The sequence below is a fragment of the Ochlerotatus camptorhynchus genome, unplaced genomic scaffold (assembly GCF_037179485.1).
Source record: "Ochlerotatus camptorhynchus isolate MF236.1 unplaced genomic scaffold, CSIRO-AGI_Acam_v1.1 ptg000144l, whole genome shotgun sequence".
NCBI classification, from domain to species: domain Eukaryota; kingdom Metazoa; phylum Arthropoda; class Insecta; order Diptera; family Culicidae; genus Ochlerotatus; species Ochlerotatus camptorhynchus.
In genome coordinates, this window is record NW_027040634.1 from 2,205,143 (window position 1) to 2,216,643 (window position 11,501).

The 11,501-nt window shown below is 39.0% G+C and overlaps 1 protein-coding gene across 1 annotated transcript in view; it reads right to left on the reverse strand.

Annotated features, from left to right (window-relative positions):
• LOC135700887 (uncharacterized) overlaps positions 1-11,093 on the reverse strand; it is a 139,801-nt gene extending 128,708 nt beyond the window's left edge. Inside the window, exon 1 of the mRNA XM_065221545.1 lies at positions 11,027-11,093. The gene's annotated coding sequence lies outside the window, so the exon portion shown is untranslated. The remainder of the gene's footprint in view (positions 1-11,026) is intronic.
• Positions 11,094-11,501: the final 408 nt, after the last annotated feature.

The window sequence follows — 11,501 nt, forward strand, 5'->3', positions numbered from 1 at the left end:
CCAAAATTAGTCATATAAAGGTTATATAGCCTGTTATAGAACATGTGCGTTGGATGGGAAGTAACAAATGTAAACAAATCGTGTTAAGCGATACAAACTATTGCTCTTCTATCAATGTATGTGACACAAAAACATCCATCCAAATTTACTTTCATTTATTTAAGATAATCATACATCAAAAATTCTCCAATGTACAGTTTGAAATGATGGGTACGTGATTGATACTTCGGTCATTTGGACTGCCTAACATGATTGGTGCTCATTTTCTAAAGGCGGGGTCCATCTAAAGTTAGGTACTCTACTCTGAAATCTGAGCAAGGGAATCTAGTATTATATCATTGAGAAAATCGTCCTGTGTAACATGTCCGATGTACAACTTGACTCGTCAAAACGTCCTATGTGATTTTTTCTATATTGTAGCATGAAATTCAAAGTAAAATTGTGATTTTACCGAGGGGGGCGACACATCTAAATCTCAATTCTAGATGCTAAAAAAATCTCACACTAGTGAATAAATTTTCGAAAAATCTTCTTTCATTTCTCGCATCTACTTGCATCGCGCATCATTTTTTGCAGGATATCTTCAAAATCGTGATAAATCTTTTTTCTATCAACTCAGCGTACGCGCAGCTAGCCACAGCAAAACACAATATTTCCTGCATCGTAGATAGAGTCGCCCCCCTCGGATTTTACCATTTCTACTGAATTTTCAACGTTAAAACAGTATTGCAAAATGTATTGTTTCTAAACAGTTAAAATAATAATCCGTCGAACTTCAACTTCGATTTTCTCAAAATGGTGGATATGTTACATTGGTCTATTTGAAAAGTGACGCGAGATTTAAAAAAACCTGAACACCCCTCATTTTGACATTGACATTTGCTCTTCAGTTATCAAAATGGCCAATATAGTTCTTACGATACTCAGTTTGGCCGCCAATGTATATGGCTTTGAATTGTCATGTGATTTGATGTATCGCTTCAAGGATTTTGATTTAAATAGGATTTACCACTTCCCCGGGGATACCCGGAACATGTTCGAGTGTGACTTACATGGTGCTGGTCACTCTTCATAACTCTTATTGATCTTATTTTTGAATTCTCATGTGAATTGATTTATCTCATGGTGGGTTTGGCACGTTTATGAAAATCTCTGGTCTGATGAAGACCCATACTCACCGGAATATGTTCCGACCATTGCTCTGGAACCAGCGGAACAAATCCAGAAACATTCAATAACGTTCTATGGAACCATGGTATCTTTCTACTGTTCAATTCTGTGCTAAACGAATGCAGCATTATCATGGAATTGTGACTGACCATTGGCCATAAATTAAAAATTTCATGATGTTTTTTTCCAATATGTTTGGGTAAACATGGATGCATTCTATTACATTGCACGTTTAAATTTATTCCTCCAAAATAAGTGTCAAATCAGAAAACTTGTAAAATCTTTTAACACCGTTTTCTCATTTCCAGTTTTTTACAGATGGAACTGACTTGTGATTATGGGCAGTGTACCTGTGGTTTGAAAAGCAACATTTTCATTAACAGGACCGTCAACCAGGAAATTAACGTGAACGAGTGTCTGGAAAAATGTCTGCTGCCTTTTCTGAAGCAACACGATTGTTCCGTGCTGTTTAGACCGGATTGGGCATTCAGCCATTACGGAAAAAGGCTATGGAGTGGTATGCTGCCAACAACGTACAGGTGGTGCTCAAGTACAAGAACCCTCCCAACATGCCAGAGCTCCACCCAATCGAAAAATATTGTGACATTGTCAAGTGGAACCTGAAGAAGACCCAAAAAACTGTTGGAAGCGAGAAGCAGTTTAAGGCAAAATTGGCGTTCTGTGACGAACAAAGTGGACGAGGTGGCAGTATCTGATGATGAATCTGATGACAGGAGTTAAAAGAAATATCCGGGAATTCAGATTTGCTCAACCGGAAGCTCATCTGAATATCTTTACTGAATTTTATACTAATTCTTCGTTCCTTTATTTAACGTTAGTCTCTGTTACGCAATCTAGTGCCAATCACCGACCAACATCGATTGCCAGCCATTGACGGCAATCGAATGTGCAGAAATAAAGCTTCCACACCTGCATAGGATATCGCATCCATTCAACACACATGGGCCGGGACCAACGGCTCTACTTCCCTTCCGAAGGAAGACACGACCAGAGATTTTTTTGTCTCAGAAAAATCGAACTGACCTCGGCTGGGATTGAACTCAGACCCATTGGGGTAAGAAAGCAGTCACGCTTATACCACTGGCGCCGGATATGAATTTTATACTAATTGAACTTTAAAAAGAAAAAATAAATTGATTTTTGATTATACAATTAATTAATGTACACGCATTCCTGATTGACCGAATTTTGATCGTAGCACCCTTTAAGTCTTTAATTAATTTTCCAAGGAAGACATGGCTAAATATTTTTGTTTTTGGAAATACCAGTGACCTCGGCTGGGATTGAATTCGATGTTACGCTTATCAGTTAACCCTCGGTTGGCACATATTAGTAATCTATACGGGGATGCCGATGGCAAAAAGAAAATCTTTTTAGGCGTTGACTACGTCTTACGGGTGCAGGGGGTGCATTGAAAACCAAAAATTGCAAAACCTTCACAAACGGTGTTAGGTTTTGAATGCTTATGTACGTTGTCATCTAAAGACAATATTTAAATCCAAGTACACCAATCGATTTCTACTGAAATAAATAATTTTCCAATTTTCCATAAAGAAACTTTTGAAAAATGTAGTAAAATTTGATAATTTTTTCACTGTATTCATGAAAAAACGTTTTCCCATTCCCAGTCAGTTGTTTTGAAAGAATTTTGAGAACATTTTAGAATTTAGAATTGAATTTCAGGGATAACACCAGTGTGATGGCTCGTTAATTTGTTAATTTTTCATAGAGTAGTTGAAGAAAATGCTCCACCCTTTTGAACTACGCCTATGAGTTTGAGCAAATATTTTTGAATAATCCTTCCGAACATACGAACGCGAGAAGATGGGAAACTCCGAACTTTACCTTAATTTATATGAGTAAATGGCAGAGGGGATACAGTAAGCTCCTCCCCCCCCTACTCGATCCAACTACGCTTATGAAATTGAGCAATACAAGCTGAAAATTGCATTAGGTCTTAAGTAACATTGATCGATTCTCTTCGTCGACTTTTTTTTTTCTTCGTCGACTTTCTCTTTCGTTAATAACTTGAGCACAGAACCGTTTCTTGATGTGTTTGTCGTATTAGATGCTAGATAAAAGCTTCTTTTATCGATCTGTATGCTGAAAATACCTATGAATGTATTTACATGGCCGTGGGGATACAAAATGAAAGTCGACGAAGAGAATCTGTCAATGTTACTTAGGACCTAACTACGCATATGAGATAGGGCCATTGTTTTATACCAAAGCGATAAAATAAGAAAACCCGAAATTATTTCAGTTTGGGCTTTCATTGGAACACCGGCATGGCTGGCAGAAAAAAGTGATTTTTGGCATATAATGCGAAACATTGATCTTTGAACAGCTATAGCTTTTTTTTAAGAGACATTATAACACCGTTCATTCTTCAGTAAAGTTTTCCTTGATTCGTTTTCCGTCGATCTTGATTTCCGTGCTGAGCATCAATGCTACCGACGCCAGGGAGGCAGCTCCCACACCTGGAGCCTACATATCGGCCCATCAACTCATGGACCGGGGTTCAACGGCTTTACTTCCTTTCCGAAGGAAGGCGTGATCAGAGATGTTATGCCTCAGAACATCCCGGCGGCGCCGACTGGGATTGAACCCAGGCCTGCTGGGGTGAGAGGTAATCACGCTTACCACTACACAACCGGCGCCGCTACCCTTTAGCAAAGTTGTTAGGCACTTGTTTGACTATACTCGCATGATTAGTTGCATAGTTCAAGCAAAATGTTGATCCCTAAAAATGAAAATGCAAAAAAAAAAGTAGTTTTCCCAAATTTGAAACGCAATGCAGAAGCCACGCTACATCCAATCGTCCCCAAATATTGCACAGATGTTTGTAATCCCAAATGAAACTTAAAAACAAAACATTGCTAAGAAAAATGATCATGATGATTCACCCTATACAGCAAAAAATTAATTTTAATACTACTTTATTAATTACATCTTAATCATAATTTTGTCGTTTTTGGCAAGTATATTTAGAAGAATTTTCGACACGATTGAAGTGCATCCACTTTGATGTAATATTAAAATTATTTTTTTCTGTGTAATATACCTATGCCTTGAATAATAACGGTCACTTCAGTGGATCTGAATTTAATAACGGTTGAAGAATCTGACTCAAATTTAAGTTCCATTTACCAACAGTCTCAACAAAGAAATAAAGAAAGTCGATATCAATTTTACCATGCAGGGCCCAGGTTAAGGTAAAACCAAGCACTGAACCAGGATTGAAATCTTTCATGTTGGCCATATGTGTCACTGCACAGTGGACTAGAATGCAGATTTAGGTTGAAAGATATGTTTTGAGTCTGAAATTGAAACTTTAGACTAAAAGTCTCTTGAAGACAGTTGTTCCTTATAGTTAGGCCCTCATTTTTATGACAATGAATTCTAGGGTGGTTCTTATTATCATTGAAATAAAAAATCTAACTTTTTTGTTTGAAGAAATTAAAGTTTACATTTACGGCAAAGTTATAACTGAGCTAATTTTAAGCAATTTTATAAGTTATATTTACGGCAAAGTTATAGCTGAGCTAATTTTAAGCAATTTTGCGAAAAAAACTATTTTTTCAATCTCTTCAATTGACCGATCTAGAGCTTTTTTTCAAACTGAGTTAGGGTGTCTAAAAACAGTAATTTTGCTCTAGATTTCTTACATATAATTTCTCAGCAAAGATGTCTTGAATTAACTTTTAGATCTTTTAAAGGTGCATATTTTTGTTAAACAGAACTTGTCGATATCTACTAAAATATGCAATTTTTCAAATGCTAATATTTCTATTTGGAGCAATCAAAAACACATTTTTATGGCATTTAAAAACCAAATTTTCAAAAACGACCAAAAATAGCCATTAGTACAGTCCCAATGATGCGTTTATCTAGATAAAATTGATAAATAGCAGATTTTTAGCGATGGGCCCAATCTTAGATCCATAGGTTAACATTAGAGCCATTTCCCTTTTGTGATTTTTAAAGTAGTAAATATAAAATGAATTTGAATTTATTAATTTTTTTACTAAAATTCAGGCAAATACTAGTGCTGTAAAACGTGTGTCTTAAAGAGCTTTAAATGTCTTTCGAATATGACCAGAGATATAAAAATATCAAAAGGGCATATTTTTAGTAGAAATACGTCAATAAGCCTTGATCGGCGAAGGATTTCGATAAGCTCTGTGCGGTAAAAATTTGCGCCTTCGAAAGATCTAAAAGTTATTTTAGGACCTTTGTCTCTTCTTTGAAACATGAAATCTTGATACAAAAACTGTTTTTTACAGACACCCTTACTCAATTTAGGAAAATTCCTCTAAACCGGTTAATTAAAGAGGTACAAGAAAGTTCTTTTTCACAAAGTTGCTTGAAAGTAGCACAGCTATAACTTTTCCCAAGAATGTATATATTAAGTCCTTCAAACAAAAAAGTTAATGTTTTGATTTCAATGATAATAAGAACCACCCATTGTCATAAAAATGAGGGCCCAACTATAAGAAACAACTTTGTGCAATACACTGTTTGACTAATAATTTCAGGCTTAAAACTTATGCTTCCACCAAAATCTGCATTCTGAACCACTCTGCATAGTAGTTGCACATGATACTTGAGGTAGTGCGTTACTCATTTTCGGTTAAACCACGATAACCCATAGATGATTAAAAATCTGCATGAATTTTAATAAATGTCACTCATATTCGACCAAATTGTGCTCGATAATCAGTGACATTTACTCGAGCAAGTATTTACTCAGTCTCCGGGTATTCGTGATTTTAGCTAAACTGAATACAGAATTCTCAAATTGAGTGAGTGGAACGCATTTATGAGGTTTGCTGCCACCGGACGGAATTTGCTCAAGAATTTGTTCGAACTGTTGTCTTTCAAATCCTACTAAATAATACAGTTCAATGTCGTCCATTGATAATGATAACGATAATGAGCTTTGTGGAAAGTATTCGACTGGTGACGCTCTCCTGGTATGTGGTGATTATCATCAACCACGCATGCGCTGGTGTTCAATTGACAACGTCATCCAATGTGATGCTTCACCACTACCGCTGTCCAGTAGCACTCTTTTGGATGGTATGGATTATTTGTGCCTTGGCCAAAGGAATCTTGTGCGCAATCCGCTCGATCGCATTCTCGATCTGGTTTTTTGTTTGCCTGATTGTGAGGCTAATGTCTCACCACCCTCCGGTTGAGATCTCTCTATCAGCGCTTGTGGTGTGTGATGAACCTATTGAAAGACATGAGGAGCGACCTCTAAACTTTCGAATGATTGATTTTCGGCCCTTTCGAACTTTTTGCTAAACGTTGACTGGAATGCGATATTTACTATCATAGATGTCGATGAAATGGCGGAAATGTTTTGTTCCATTTTGAACGATTGGCTTGTTTCGAATGTTCCACGAATTCGGCCGTCAGTTTCGCCTGCCTGGAGTACTCTCCGTTTACGGAATTTAAAACGCACTCGCAATGCTTGTCAACGGAAACTACGTCGTCAACGAACGCCTGGCAACAAACGAAGTTTTCAACAAGCCAGCAATGCGTACCGGTTTTTGAATGCCACTCTCTACAAATCTTACGTATTGCGTGTGCAAATTGGTCTGAGAATAAATCCACGTGGTTTTTGGCGCTTTGTTAACTCCAAACGGAAAAGTGCAGTGATCCCAACGAATGTCTACCTGAACGAAACAACTGCAGCATCAGCTACAGAGTCATGCCAGTTGTTTGCCAAGCATTTGGCATCCGTATTCGCGACGAATCCCGCCTCAAACTTGGAAATCGATGAAGCCTCCAGTGATGTTCCACTTCAGCAAGCAAAATTCCCTCGCATTTGGAAGCAATCGTTTATGACACCCATTTTCAAACGTGGTGATCGTTACAATGTTGTTAACTATCGGGGAATCACGAGTCTCTCAGCTGTCTCAAAATTGTTTGAGATTATAGTGGGTGGAGTTATTCTCGATGCCACAAAAAGCTACATATCCACTGATCAACACGGATTCATGCCCGGACGATCGGTCACCACCAATTTGTTGAATTTAACGTCGAAGTGCATAACGTGCATGTAGGAAAAAGCCCAAGTCGATGTAATTTATACCGTCCTGAAGGAGGCGAGATGATTTAAAGCTGTACATTGTGGTGCGCACACAAGAAGATTGTTGACTTCTGAAAAACTCGCTGACTTTGTTTGCCGATTTGTGCCAGAGAAACAAAGTGACTATTAGTGTGGAAAAATGTCAGATAATCCCCTTTCACCGCATGGTACATCCAATTTTGTTTGACTATCATATCGACGGCGATACTCTTACCAAAGTTACCAGTGTGACTGATCTAGGGGTTCAACTAGACACAAAAATGACTTTTGATTTACACCGTTCAGCGCTCATATCGAAAGCAACGCGACAGTTGGGCTTTATTTCCAAAGTTGCGAAGGATTTTTCGGATCCACATTGTTGGAAGTCATTGTACTGTGCACTTGTCCGTCCAATTTTGGAAAATGTGTCCGTCGTTTGGCATCCTCACCATGTCACGTGGTACCTAAGGATCGAACGGGTTCAGAAACGGTTCATTCATCTGGCACTGAGAAACTTGCCGTGGAGTGATCCTGACAATTTGCCGCCGTATCCTGTTAGATGCCGACTGTTGGGCTTAGACACACTGGAACAACGACGGAAAGTACAGCAATCGTTGCTTATTGCTAAGCTGTTGAATGGTGAAACTGATGCCCCCGACCTGCTTGCGATGTTGAACTTTCGTGTGCCGAGCAGATCTCTTCGGAATACAACGCTACTGCAACCAAGTATTCACCGAACCATGTTTGGGAACAACGAACCAATCTCAGCGTGTATTCGTGCGTTTACGGCTGTCGAAGAGTTTTTCGAGTTCATTGAACCAACCGAACGTTTTGCAAATCGGATTGGGTCTGTGTTAAATTAGCTCTAATTTATTCATTAAGACTAAATTGTCAGATGAATTATTTTAAATATAAATACAAATACAAATACAAATTTCCAACAAGTTTTCGATATCTAATCCAAAAAAATATCAAGCATTTCTTTTGTATGGGTGCCGTTTAAATGGTGGATTAGGTTTGGACAATCCAATAACTCTTCACATTCGTTTTCTCGTAAATGTTCCTGGCACACTTTTGGAAATTAGTAGTAATTGTGGATTAGCAAAAACTTCTTGATTCCAGGCGAAAAACGGCATCTTGTTTCGTTGTGACAGTTAGTAAAAATACAGAGATTAGATGTAATTGCTGTCGTGAATACTCGTCAATCTCGAGGAATCCCACGGTATTAGACTGTATATTTCTAGCACGAGCATTTCGGTTAGCTCTGACCCAGTAAGCATGACAGAGATATTCCTTGTTGTTAAAAACAATTTATGAATGAAAAGGTTAACAATTCAACAGATATAGTAACTAAGTCTTGCATTATATTGACTGTCGCTAGACTTGGAAACCGAAATGACCCACTCGTGACAATCGATTTTACTCTCGTTCTGTACGTTAAACATAACGTCGCATCTAGTGCGCTGTATTCGTTCAATGATGCGCTATAGTTAGCACTAGATGCGATGTTATCTTAAACGAGAGTAAAATCGATTGTCACGAGTGGGTCTTTCGGTTTCAACTTTAGTGACAATATATATGCACAAATCTGGTTTGTGTGAGATTGAATGATACTGACAAGGGTTGTCAATCAAAAATTCCATAATATCTTTTCGTAAACGCTTGCTATGCGAATTTTTCATTTCAGGCGTATACGAAAAGACGTTATCGAGTTTTCGATTATCATTATGATATTGCACTCAACTCATGGTCAAAATAAAAGCTCCTATCACGGTGAAAACGAAGTGAAATCATAACTTGTCACTCACGGTGAAGCGATTTTCTATTCCATTTGCCCAGTAACCACTTCAGCGTGGATGAGAATTCATCACTTCCCTTCATTTTCCCCGTGAAATGTCACCCGTAATAAGGGCCAAATTAGGTACAACTGCATCAGCAATGGCGTTCTTCGGTTCGCGTGTAAGGGCCTTACAACTTTTGTTTAAAAAAGCTTTTGTGCCGTTTTCAAATTTTACGCCTAATTTGAAAGTATACTTAAAATGGTGGTGTAGCGGTAAGCGTGGTTGCTTCTCACGCCAAAGGACGTGGATTCAATCCCAGTCGGCGCCGTCGGGATTTTCTGAGGCATAACATCTCTGATCACGCCGGGAAATTAAAGCTGTTGGTCCCCGGTCCATGAGTTGATGGGTCGATCGGTAGAGTTGAGGTTTGAGAGCTGTCTCCCTGGTGTCTGCAGTGTTGGTACTCAGTATGGAAAACAAGATCGACGGAGCCGGCGCCGGTGGTGTAGTGGTAAGCGTGACTGCTGGGTCTGGGTTCAATCCCAGTCGAGGTCGATGGGATTTTTCTGAGGCATAAAAATCTCTGGTTGGTCCCGACCCATGTGTGTTGGAATGGGTGCGATATCCTACGCAGGTGTGGAAGCTGCCTTCCTGCATATCCGATTGCCGTCAATGGATGGCAATCGATGTCCGTCGGAAGAAGAATAAGAAGTAGATCGACGGAAAACAAATCAAGGAAAACATATATTACATGTTGTGATATATTTGAACAATATTGGTTTTGATAAAACATACTCGTGGTAGGCTAAATTGAACAAAATCAAAATAATTTCTATCAATTTTGTAAATTTATTAAAAACTCTTAGCTAAATCATCGAAAGGGCTGAAAGCATTATGTGAATAAAAAAAGGTTAAGACTATTAATTTATCAAATTGGTTCTAAAAAGGACATAGGATCAAAACTCAGCATTATGCGTTAGCATTCTTATAGAATTGGATTGTCCGAAAGAACAAATTCACTGATGCAATAACATTCTCAAAAAAAAAAAAAAAAAAAATCACCAACAGTGACATCTTTGCTATCACTGTTCTTTTTTTCCTATCGCGAATAAGTGCTTCTATTTAATGACAATAAAAATGATTTCTTTTTTCTTGAATAATACTCCGGAGTAAATTGACGATACAACGAGTGAAAAATCGGAAACAATAGAGGGAAATTTATTCAAAAAACGATTCCTCTCAAGCAGCTTATTTACTCGCCAGACTCTCCACTGCCCGCTCGAGGAAGCCGATTTCCCTATCGCCCGTTTTGCCCGTATTTTATTGAATTCCACAAACCGTAAAATACAAAGGCGCTTTTCGCTATTTACGCCTTCGGTGGTCTATTTGAAGCCCGAACAAAAAAAAAAAATCTCCTCCACCAACAATTCACCGATTGTGTCCAGTCGTTTGGATTTCCTTTGCACGTTCACAATTGAATTCAACCACCGAAAAATGGCACCGAATATGACTGCTCTATTTCTGCTACGCCGGACAACATATAAAATTTAACCGTTCTTCCCCCCGCTCAGACTTTTATTTGCATCCGTACATCGTTACGGGTTGCTTCGCAATCAACTCACAATCCTTTTCCCACGAGTCACCGACGCTGAGTTGTCGCATTCCTGCACATTACCACTTCCCCCGATCGCCGATGCCGTCGTTCTAGTTCTGGTTCTGTTCCAGCTCATATTCCCCCTAAGGAGTGTTATTTGTCGAACTACTTTTTGACTATTATTTTATTTCACATCTTCTCGTTGCTTGTTCTAGGATTTTTCGCTTCTTCACGTTTTTCGACACACAAGGAAAGGAAGAGGACTCCTCTCCCGCAGGGATTTTCCCTAAATGGCAAAAACTAACAAACTCTAGCTCCCTTTTGTTGGCATTCCCTTTCTTCGCCTCCCATCTCCGACTGTCTAATGTCGATTTTTCCTACCGAAGCGGAAAACTGCTTCCTGCAGCGGCTGAAGAGGGACACACTTGGGTGTTGGTGTTTTTGTGCTTCTTCTGCTGCTTCGAGTCCGAATGTCTCAGCGGGAGGGCTGGCCACTCTTTGAAATTAGTACTCTTCATTTCTCCCCGGGGTGGCGACCACTATACATGGTCCTCCTGCAGTGATGCTCAGTGCAGCAGCAGCAGCAGCGGCAGACGAGTTGTTTTGGTTTCTGGTTCACTTGGTTTGCATCAACATCCGGAACACGCGAGATTCCATCAGAAAACGACAACGACGACGACTTAGTTTGGTGCTCTAGTTGGATGGTTGGTTGGTTGGTTCCCAGTAGGATTCAGGCGAGCGTAATTCTGAAAGTGAAGGGAAAGACGACGGAAAAATAGTATGATTTATTGTGCTTTATAATAGATTCGTTGAATATTCATAGCATTTCCAGTGGCATGGAGCTTGATATCATATC